This window comes from Bubalus kerabau, chromosome 4 (assembly GCF_029407905.1).
Source record: "Bubalus kerabau isolate K-KA32 ecotype Philippines breed swamp buffalo chromosome 4, PCC_UOA_SB_1v2, whole genome shotgun sequence".
Classification (NCBI taxonomy): Eukaryota; Metazoa; Chordata; class Mammalia; order Artiodactyla; family Bovidae; genus Bubalus; species Bubalus kerabau.
In genome coordinates, this window is record NC_073627.1 from 31,965,768 (window position 1) to 31,977,622 (window position 11,855).

General features: G+C 45.3%; 1 long non-coding RNA gene across 1 annotated transcript in view; it reads right to left on the bottom strand.

Moving 5' to 3' along the window:
- LOC129651305 (uncharacterized) overlaps positions 1-11,164 on the bottom strand; it is a 29,422-nt gene extending 18,258 nt beyond the window's left edge. The window contains exon 1 of the long non-coding RNA XR_008714094.1: positions 11,055-11,164. This is a non-coding gene — a long non-coding RNA (uncharacterized LOC129651305). The remainder of the gene's footprint in view (positions 1-11,054) is intronic.
- Positions 11,165-11,855: the final 691 nt, after the last annotated feature.

Genomic DNA, 11,855 nt, shown 5'->3' on the forward strand with positions numbered 1-11,855 from the left:
TCTTTGTGACTCCATGGACTGCAGCATGCCAGGCTTCACTGTCCATCACTAATTCCTGGAGTTTACTCAAACTCATGTCCATAGAGTCGGGGATGTCATCCAACCATCTCATCCTCTGTCATCCTCTTCTCCTCCTGCCTTCAATCTTTCCCAGCATCAGGGTCTTTTCCAATGAGTCAGCTCTTTGCATCAGGTGGCCAAAGTATAGGAGCTTCAGCTTCACACTGTAGGTGCTCAATAAACATCTCTTGAGTAATCTCAAGAAGAAAGTCAGAACTGAAGGCTTTAATAGGTGGAGGCACATACAAAACCCTCTTCCTCTCCTTCCCAACTCCTCACAAAGGGAGCACATGTTTTACACTCACTTAATGTACATCTTTAGCTTGACCTGTTCAAATAGACTCAGCAAAGCTACCCTCAACCCAAAAAGCCAGTAGTCAGCTAGGGATTTAGCAGAACAGTGCTAGGAAGCAGAACTTCCAGAAAAGCCTCCTTCTGGGTTACAAAACAAAGGCACTGAGATTGCAGATCTTCATTTAAATAGAGCAGAGAGCAGACTTTAGGAGTTCCCTTTCCCTGTAGCTGGATTAATGATCTCAAGTTCAACATCTTTTTAAAAATACTACCTTGTACTGGGAAGGGAGAAGACTCTTGAGAGTCCCTTGGACTGCAAGGAGATCAAATCAATCAATCCTAAAGGAAATCAGTCCTAAATATTCATTTGAAGGACTGATGTTGAAGCTGTAACTCCAATACTTTGGCCACCTGATGTGAAGAACTGACTCATTTGAAAAGACCCTGATGGTGGGAAAGATTGAGGCCAGGAGGAGAAGGGGACAACAGAGGATGAGATGGTTGGATGACATCACTGACTCGATGGACATGAATTTGAGCAAGCTCCCAGAGTTGGCGATGGACGGGGAAGCCTGGCGTGCTGCAGTCCATGGGGTCGCAAAGAGTTGGATATGACTGATTGAAGTGAACTGAAAAGGAAATTCCATTCCCCAACACCCAGCCCCTGGCCACCATCAGTGTCTTTCTGAATGTACAGAGATGCTATTCTGGATATTTCCTATCAGTGGAATCATACAACATGTGATCTTTGTGTTTGGCTTCTTTCCTTTAGTATAATGTTTTTGAAGTCCACCCCTGTTGTCACATGGATCAAAACTTCACTCTTTTTATGAGACTTTCATTATGGATTTCTGAATGAGGACAGGGCATTCTTTCCTTGTGTCTTGTGAGGCCACTGGTCTGAAAGCCCATGAATCTGAACCCCCACTAACACATCCCCTCTCTTCTGAAGTTGAGAAAATGCTAGAAAAAACAACTTCAGGACCTTTGACCTTAGAAATACCCGACACCAGAAATTCCAACTAGAAACAAACAAAAATGCCTACACACCTGTGAAGGAGCCAGGGTGGAGGAACACATGTTTCCATTCAGAGCAAAGCAGATCCGGTTAAGATTCTTGCTCTAAATTCTGACTTTCAACAGTTCCATGTAAGGTCTGAAAAATGGAAGTCTGGTCCAGCATCTGTGCCTAAAACACCTCAGAAGTAGAAGATTGAGACCTCAGAGCAGATGGATAGATCAGCTTGCATGCATGCATCTGTGTTCAGTCACATCCAAGTCTTTGTGACTCCATGGACTATAGCTCACCAGGCTCCCCTGTCCATGGGATTTCACAGGCAAGAACACTGAAACGGGTTGCCATTTCTTCCTCTGGGGGATCTTCCTGACCCAGGTATGGAACCTGAGTTTCCTGTGGCTGCTGCATTACCAGTGCATTCTTTACCACCGAGCTACTTGGTAAGATTGGCCTGCATCAGCCTTTAAATATCTCCTCATTGAAAAACACCTTAGCTCCTGTGAGAAAAGCAGGCACTGAAGTGGGAGGAATATTTGCAACACATACAATGAGCAAAACATTTATAGCATCCTTCTATCTCACTCAGGAAAAGGGAGGTACCAGACTTGAAAAAGAAATGAGCAAAATATATGAACAGGCTACTTGAGAAAGGAAAAAAAAAAAAAAAAAAAGGCCCATGGGTGTGGAAAAGCATTTAATTTATTTATAAACAAAGGAGTTTAAATGAAGCACCATTTTTGTCTGTTAACTTGGCAAGATTAAAAAAACTTTAAAGGATAAAGATCCCTAATCAGCAAGTGTACAGATAAGTAGACATATTTACACACTGCCAGTGGAAGTATAAATTGTGACAGCTTTTCTGGATTCACTTTGACAAGATGTTCCAGATGCCTTGAAAAATGTATGTACCCTTTATCCCAATGTGCTCTATGAAATTTATGCCAAGGAAAATATGAGGTTCCTCAAACACAGCTGACATCAGTGGAAAATTGCAAACAGCCTAAAGGTTAAAAACAGAAACAAAAACAGAGGGCTGTTCTAAAAATCATTGTGCTGATACACCCGTGTGATAGAATGCCATACAGTCTCTAAACACTGTGATGTTGAAGTTCATATATTGACACGTGAAAATGCATGAAAGTGAAGTGAAAGTGTTAGTCGCTCAGTCGTGTCCAACTCTTTACGACCCCATGGACTGTAGCCCACCAGGCTCCTTTGTCCATGGGATTCTCCAGGCAAGAGTACTGGAGTGGGTTGCCATCTCCTCCTCCAGGAGATCTTCTCAGGGATTGAACCTGTGTCTCCTGCATTGCAGGCAGATTCTTTACTGTCTGGGTCACCAGGAAAGCCCATGCATATAATATAGTAGTAACTCTTTAAGTGAAGTTATGCAAAAATAACTGCATTGTGGTCCCATTTACACTAAAATATAAATATTTATGGATATATATATTCTCTGGTGGCTCAGACAGTAAAGAATCTGCCTGCAATGCAAGAAACCTGAGTTGGATCCCTGGATTGGAAAGATCTCCTGGAGAAGGCAATGGCAACCCACTCCAGTCTTCTAGCCTGGAGAATCCCCAGACAGAGAAGCCTGGTGGGCTACAATCCATGAAGTTGCAAAGAGTTGGAAAAGACTGAGCGACTAACACTTTCACTTTCATACATCCTTTTGAGAATTATGGGAAGGAAAAAAATGCCTGGATGACCATCTGCTAAAATATCAGTAGTAGTTTTCTGTAGATTACTTTTTCTACAGTAATTATTTTGAATTTTTTTTCTCACTTCCTCAAGAAATAAAGGTGCTTAATAAAAATAATGGTGAAAACAAATTTAAAAAGAGGCTAGATGGAGCCCTAATTCTAATTCAACAATGTCTATGGCCACTGTTTTGGACCTAGAAATATGAGTCCAATCTCAGATTGTGAGTGTCTAAAGCCCAGTGCAAGCAGTATTCCCAGGTTGAAATGTGTTCATCCTCCCTGGTAGCTCAGATGGTAAAGAATCTGCCTGCTAATGCAGGAGACATAGGTTCAATTCCTGGGCTGGGAAGTTCCCCTGGAGAAGGGATAGACTACCCATTCCAGTATTCTTGGGCTTCCCTGGTGGCTCAATTGGTAAAGAATCTGCCTGCAATGCAGGAGACCTGGGTTTGATCCCTAGGTTGGGAAGATCCCCTGGAGGAGGGCATGGCAACCCATTCCAGTATTCTTACCTGGAGAATCCCCATGGACTGAGGAGCCTGGTGGGCTACAGTCCCTGGAGTATCAAAGAGTTGGACACGACTGAGGGACTAAGCACAAGCCCATGTCTTTTTCAGACAGAATTTCTCTCTCTGGTCTACCCATTCTATCACCCTTTCTGCGTCCCACCACAGACTCTTCTCTGAATAAATACTGACACTCACCGAGGGTCAAGGTCAGCTCTGATGTGTCGTGTGGGGTCAGCTGTAGGTCAGTTCAGCAAGCATCTGTGTGTCTCTGGGATGTGGGAGGGACTGCATGGTAGGCAGAGGAATGAAAAGGGAAAATGCAGAATTGAACTCTGTGGACTGGGAAGGTTTATAGGGACAGCCCAAGTAATTTGCACACCTGGGAATGTGTTACCCCAGGAGGTAAAGGAAGCCCGTGAGATGTGGGAAAGGAAATCTTTAAAGCGCCAGGTGCATCAAGAGTGGTATCAGTCTTTATGAAACAGGAAAGGATGGGTAAAGCAGTCATGGAGGGATGGGAAGGGGTCCATTCATCTTAAATGTGGACCATTTCCATGGCCAGGGTCAGAGTCTCTACCCGAGGTATCTCCCCACAGCCTGGGTGCCTCTGGAGAAAAGGATCTCATGGTCTTGGGGCACAAAGGGACAGTCGTGCAGGGCAAGTGCTTCCAGCCTGGCTGTGAGAAGCCTGGAGGAAACAGATGCTGTCATGTGGGCATTCCAGCCTGCATACCCACACACCGCAACCCCTCAGCTGTACCCTTTGAAGCAAATGTGCGTGCTCAGTCATGTCTGACTTTCTGCGACCCCGTGAACTGTAGCCCACCAGGCTCCTCTGTCCAGGGGATTCTCCAGGCAAGAATACTGGAGTGGGTTGCCATTTCCAACTCCAGGGGATCTTCCCGATCCAGGGATGGAACCCTCATTTCTTGCCTCACTGGCAGGGGGATTTACCACCACTCTTTACCACGAGTGCCACCTGGGACACTGGAAGCTGGTATCAAACCAGCCCAGGGTGACTCTTTTTTTGGTCTTACTCCATTATTTTGTGCCAAGAATCTCTGAGAATCCTGTGTCCTGAGAATCATTCATGAAATTAGAAGTGTGTGATGTCAGAGTTGGGAACATGTGACCTGGGGGAAACAGGAGCCACCTGTGGGTCCCCACTGAGTTAGTGGCTGACCTGGTTCTAGACCCTGCACCTCCAGTTCCCTGCTGGTCCCTCCATGACCTTGTTACCCACTGGGCAGTCCATCAGGACTTCGTGGTCCAGATGCATTAGGAGCACCTGGATTTTCTCTTTTATCTATTTATTATTTTGGTGGCTCCGTGGTAAAGGCTCCACCTTAATGCACAAGACGCAGGAGTCACAGGTTCGATCCCTGGGTCAGGAGGTTCCCCTGGAGTAGGAAGTAGCAACCCACTCCAGTATTCTGGCCTGGGAAATCCCACAGACAGAGGAGCCTGGTGGGTCACGGTCCAAGGGGTCGCAAGAGTCGGACATGACTGAGCCCACAAGGAAGATATTTCTGATTGTATTCTGGGTAGGGCACGTACAAGGCTATTCCAGACGATCAGCAAAGAAGCATTCAACTCCTTTTACGCATTAGAAAAAAGAGAGCGAGAAACACACGAACACACATACACACAAAGCCATTAAGTGACTTCCCCAAAGCTACAGTGTGAAAAACATACTGAACTCAGCATCAGTGCCCAAAGGATCAAAGGCTTTCAGGGAGAAACCATCCCCAACAAGACAAAATCTGGTACTAATTTAACTCCACGCTTGGCCATTCACAAAATTATAGGCGGTGCCAAAACTTTAAAGCACTTTGACCCAAAAGTGCGGTTTTTAAGTCCATTTCTTCAAGTCCAAAATGCCTCCAAGACATTCAGGACTGATTGGGCGTCTGAAAATTAGTGCATTTCTTTGAAAATTATTATGATGTGGGGCTCTTTGCCAGGCTAGTCAATAAAATCCAGTTTCACCCACAAGATACCTGAAACACCATTTACCTCTCTGAAAGTGTCTTTTAAGGGAGATTGGATTCAAACTTCTAATTCAAAGCAAGCATGTGACACCAGACTTCCTCATAATTGTTTCACACTGTTTTATTTCTCTTTTTTTTTTAATTTTGAGAATGTTTCTTTTTTTTAAGTTTTTTTAAATGTGGACCATTTTTAAAGCCTTTGTTGAGTTTGTTATAATATCAATTCTGTTCTATGTTTTGGTTTTTTGGTCGTGAGGCATGTGGGATCTTAGTTCCCCGATCAGGGATCAAACCCACCACCCCTGCACTGGAAGGCAGATTCCTAACCACTGGTCCACCAGGGAGGTCCCTCCTCACACTGTGTCTTCATTGCTTGATTACTTGCCTGTCTTCCTCCCTCAAAGGTGAGAAAGTAGGAACCATGGGTCTCTTTTTTCATCATTGTATCCCCAATGCCTGACACATAAAGATATGTAACAAGTGAACACGTGGTTTGTTTCTTAGGCCTGGACTTCTCTTTGACGGGCTGCATCTTCTGTCCAGTTGTAAAGCCATGCCTGCCTGGCCGGTCACTACTAGGCTGCTTCGCTCTCTCCTGGATTCCTTGCTCTGTGAGAAGCCAGCTGATGTGCTGGGAGACTGTTCGAGCATCCCTGTGCAAAGATCCACATGCTGAGGAACTGAGGCCCACCAGCCAACAGCCATGGCACTCAGCCACTGTAGAAGCAACACCAGCCCCAGTCAAACCTTCAGATAAATGCATCCCTGGCTGACGCTGAAACTACGGCTTCAAGAAAGACAGTGCGTCAGAAACACCCCACTAACACACTCCGGAATTCCTGAATTCTAGCAGACATTGTGTGAGATGATACACGTTTATTCTTGTTCCAGTCCACTAAGTTTAGGTATACTTTATTGCATCAGTTCAGTTCAGTCGTGTCCAACTCTTTGGGACACCATGGACTGCAGCACGCCAGGCTTCCCTGCCCATCACCTGGAGCTTGCTCAAACCCATGTCCATTGAGTTGGTGATGCCATCCAACCATTTCACCCTCTATCATCCCCTTCTCCTCCTGCCCTCAATCTTTCTCAGCATCAGGGTCTTTCCCAATGAGTCAGCTCTTCACATCAGGTGGCCAAAGGATTGGAGCTTCAGCTTCAGCTTCAGTCCTTCCAATGAATATTCAGGACTGATTTCCTTTAGGAAACTGTATACTCTATTGGATAGCTGTAAATAACTAATATACTTCCTATAAATAAGAGAATGAGACAAACCAGTGCTATCAAATTGTTTGTAGGCTACTCCTTAATGAAGGCTCTGAACCTAAGATTTGCTATTTCTAAATTACAGGAGATTAACTACAGGTTAAAGACTAGCCTCAGCATTGACTTTTTCTCCTTAAGACAGCTTTGCTAGGAGAATAGATCTTAAAAGTTTTCATTATAAGAAAACAATTCTAACTCTGTGTCATGATGGATGTTAACTAGACTTGTCGTGAGCATATCTCAATGTATACAAATATTGAATCAGAAAACAATAAGAATTCCTTCCCATGCGACTTGAAATAGATACTGGGGGTTTTGGCTTCTCATAGATGTTTTCCCTAGGACATAATTGCATTGAAAGAATGCTATGAGAATACTCATAATCGAATGAGACAGACAAAATACATGCACGTGTGCACAATACACAATATACCACACACACACACACACACACACACACACACACAGACAATCACAGCTTCAACTTCAGACTGATCTGTAGGAATAAGTTCTTCAGCAAGGATTTCATTTCAAGGAGGAGCTGTCGCTGATTCATCCTTGTGTTCTCAGAGTCTGAGACAATATTTGGAATACATTTGGCACAATCAAGACAAGAAATAGAGTTGGAATGGGTGTCTCCCTCTGCGGTTCTGTTGTTTAATCCAATCTCCTGCTCCATCTAAAATGGTTTCAGGAAGCAGCCAGGAACAAAGTCATTAACTACAGAGTTTCTAGGTCCACTTTGGACAATTCTTAATGAGCGACTCTGGCTTCGGCCCATGGAATCTAATCTCCTCCACTGTCAAAAGAAGGTAGAACCAGATGACACCTGAGGAACCTTCTAGTTCTTATCATGATCATACCAGGTCAGACCCAACATATAAATAACTACGGTTCATCAGAACGTCAGATGACAGACACGACAACCCTCACAAAGCGGTCTGCAAAACTGCTCCTTATGCAAAGCTCCAAAGATTTTTAATGTGTTTTCTTAAGTGTCAGATTTGTTCACTTGAGAGTTGAAAAATATATTTAGTCACATGCCCCAATTAAAAAAATAAACAACATTCCTGATCTATTCATCAGAGCTGTTCTAATCACTGCTAAAAATAAAGCCTTTACCCGGAGCTGCATCCAAGTCATAATAATTAAATACCAAGGAGCAGAAGCTTGAAAGGGCTGAGGTCTGATTTCATTCCAGATGTGCATTTTTCACTGAGTATCAAAGTCACCGAGTTTCTGTGGGGCAGCCAAGGCGGCTCGGTGCCAATCTGAGAATTTTCTTTGACCTACAGAAAGCTAACCTGCTGGACCTGAAATTCTGAGTGAGCTGAGCTCATCTTCCAGGGCTGCCTAATGTTTTAATGACCTCAAATTGACTTTAATCTACCTACAAACATATGTGTAATCACAGCGACATATCAGCCTAGAATAACTTTCATAATATGTCCATCTCCTAGCATGTCACATCGAAGACCAAGGCAATGAGGTATTTCCCAAAGACTAACCTTGTCCTCTGCCTCCCAACCCTCTCCGGTATAACATGCCTTTCGGAGGTTAATAAGGGTACAAGGTCGTTTTCTCCACTGGCTGGTTTTAGTACAAGCCAATGTGAAAGTGAAAGTTGCTCAGTCGTGTCTGGCTCTTTGCTACCTCATGGACCATACAGCCTATGGAATTCTTCAGGTCAGAATACTGGAGTGGGTATCCTTTCCCTTCTCTAGAGGATCTTCCCAACCCAGGGATCGAACCAAGGTCTCCCTCATTGCAGATGGATTCTTTAACAACTGAGCCATCAGTACAGGTCAAGGGAAACATTTTCTCTCCCGAGGTGCTTGGAGAAAACCATCTTTGAGGATTATGAACCATTTTAAAAACAATTCCAAACGTTGATGAGACTGTTTGTCTGTTGAGATGGGTGTGTGAAACATTCAACTTGGCTGCCTTGAAGGTCAATGCTTACAAAGCTTAATTCAATAAATATTGATCATTTTCAACATTAAGGGTATGCAAAAGAAGGAGAAAAAGATGAAGGAAACAAAGATGAATGGAAGAAGGAAGGACAAGAGAGTAACAGAAACAGGAGTAATGGGCTCAAGTGATGGAAGAACAAAGAGAAAAAAGGAAAAAATATTTTATCTGCCTTACCTCTTCTCCTTAACAAACAATGAGTTCCCTGTGACAATAGTTTAACAGATAGCAATGACGAGATGTACCTAGAAAAGTTCCCAATTCCAGCCCAACCTGATCTTCTCAGAGGAGTCGCCCAAGGTCACATGAGGTCAATGATAAGAGCCATGTGCTGTGGCTCCTCCCTCCATCCAGTCAACCTGAGGGAACTCAGTTGTTGTTGAATTATTGAAGGAGCCCCAAATGATGCTTTAAACAATCACACAGCAGTCCTGATCTATCTTGAGAAATTAAAAAAAAAAAAAAATTGGTAAATGTGTTGGAGACAGGTGAAATTTCACCAAGGATGAGTGTTTTCCCAGCCTGCTAGGGTAGAATCACCAGCTAATGTTCTTCAAAATCTGTGTGAACCCAGAGCATCTCGGAAGGCCACCATCTGCCCAGATGTCTCAAGGACACAGTGTCCCTCCATCACTGCTTCAGGGAAGTCGAATGTTTGGGGTCACCATAGCAGGACAACATGCGTGCGTTTGTATTTTCTCTATAGATTTTTCTTCCTTCCCACTTGTAACTGGTAGCCAGTGTTGTGTTTTGCCTTCATGGGTTTTAGAAAGTGGAAAATCTAGAGCTATGTTTCTTCTTATCTTTGATGAAGCCTAAATTAGTTGATGAGATTAAGCTAAGGGTCTGAAAAGAGTGACAGAGAACGGGAGTGCCTTTAGGACAGCAAGAAGGGAGCAAGAGGTGCTGGGTCCTCCTTAGGAAGAGGCGTGTGGCTTCTGTCTGGGCCTGGATCTGGGTCTCTGTGGTTTTCCATGGAGGAGGCCAGAGCTCAGAGGGGACACCTGTGAGGTACAGAAGGACTCTGGCCATAAGACCCACAGGAAACTTGGGGCAGAGACAGTGGGCATCTCAGGGGGACTGGTGGTCCCTGGGTCTAGGGGCTTCTTTATACTCTGATGCCATGTCCAACCAGGTATCCAGGGCCACCGTGCATACCTGTGCGATCTGTGTCCTGCACAAAGTTGCCTGGCCATGGCGGCAAGAAGTAGCTGGATTCCAGCCTTCACTCATCTCACCAAGCTATGCCCCATGGCACAGGTGTACCTCCTCCAAGAAGAGCTGCCCTTTCCCAGCATCCATAAAAGTGCCATATGGCCTGGCAGTGCCCCTGCCTGAGAGACAGAGCATCTCCAGTGACTACGCATCAATTTCCCATCGCTAGAGGATGATGGGGGGCTTCCGTGGTGGCTCAGTGGTAAAGAACCCACCTGCCAAGGCAGGAGACACAAGAGATGTGGGTTTGATCCCTGGTTTGGAAAGATCCCCAGGAAAAGAAAATGGCAACCCACTGCAATATTCTTGCCTGGAAGATCCCACGGACAGAGGAGCCTAGCGGCCACAGTTCATGGAGTCACAAAGAGTCTGATACGACTTAGTGACTAAAACAAAAGCCACAGAGGAGTATGGGAGATGCTTGCAGCCAGACGTAGGTGCTTAAAGAAAGAAAGCAGTGGAGTACCAGTTGTAGACAGAAACTCATACCCTCTACACTGGACACAGCGGCCGGCCTGTTTCACATCACAGTCACAGGCCAGTGCGCCTGTCTGCGTCTCAGAAGCGCGTCGTCCAGAGGCTGTGTCCCTGTAGACACGCAACAGGAGATGCAGACAGCTCATTAGTTCTCACTCCCGGGGAGGCGGCCGTGGAGACTTATTAGATGTGACTCCACCTGGGTAAATTAGACGCCCTCAGACCCACCCTGGAGGCCAGCAGCTGGAATGAAGGTGGAAGACCATCTCCCACAAAAGCAGTGCTGAGTCCGGGATGCAGTTCTGTGTGTCCTGAGGCACACACAGGCCTCCATTCACCTGGGGTATCCAGATCGGATACTGTCCCACCTCCTTGGCCCAGGACCCCTGGTCTCTGACCCATGCAGATCTCAATCAGCCAGAGTTATTCCACTGTGTCCAGGCTCTGTCTTCCTTCAAAATCCCTAATTGTGTGAAAGCCAACATTCCCTTGAGCTCCAGCCCCCACCTCCACGATTGGATCATCCCATCTCCCCCTCCCCACCCCTCACCTCTCCCAAGTGTGTGTCGCGTTTAGTTTCTTCTCTTAATGAACTGTGCCAATCATTAAGGAAATGCTGCTGGAACCTTATTACTCTTGGCGATCTTCCACTCATTAGCCAGCAAGCCAAACAAACATCGCCATTTATCGCTGCTTCCAACCTTCAAGTCCAGCCAGGCACTTCGAGATCCCATCAACTTTCCCATCCACCCCGCTGAGAAAACACAGTCGGGCCAGTGCTCAAGAAACATAAAAAGATGTTAATATTGTACCAATAACCGTGAGCAGAGCTGCACGCCAATGATTATACATCCGTTTCCTGCCTCTGGTCTCTTCCCCAGACCCTCCGTGGAATAAGTAATTAGAGGAAGAGTCACATGACCCATAGCCAACAATAGGGATGCATTTGGATTCCCCAGTGGTGAACTCTTTGAAATGTACACACACTGTTTTGTTTTGTTTTTCCAAACTTTAAACTTTTTATTTTGCATTGTGGGGGCGGTGGGGCAGTGCTTCCCTGGTGGTTCAGACAGTAAAAAAAAATCTGCCTGCAATGCAGAAGACCCAGGTTCAATCCCTGGGTCAGGAAGATTCCCTGGAGAAGGGAATGGCCAGCCACTCCAGTATTCTTGCCTGGAGAATTCCATGGACAGAGGAACTTGGTGGGCTGCAGTCCTTGGGGTCTCAAAGAATTGGACATAAATGAGCAACTAACACACACAGTTGATTAACAACGCTGTGATAATTTCAGGTGGACAGAGAAGGGACTCGGCCATACATATACATGTATCCATTCTCCCCTAAACTCTGC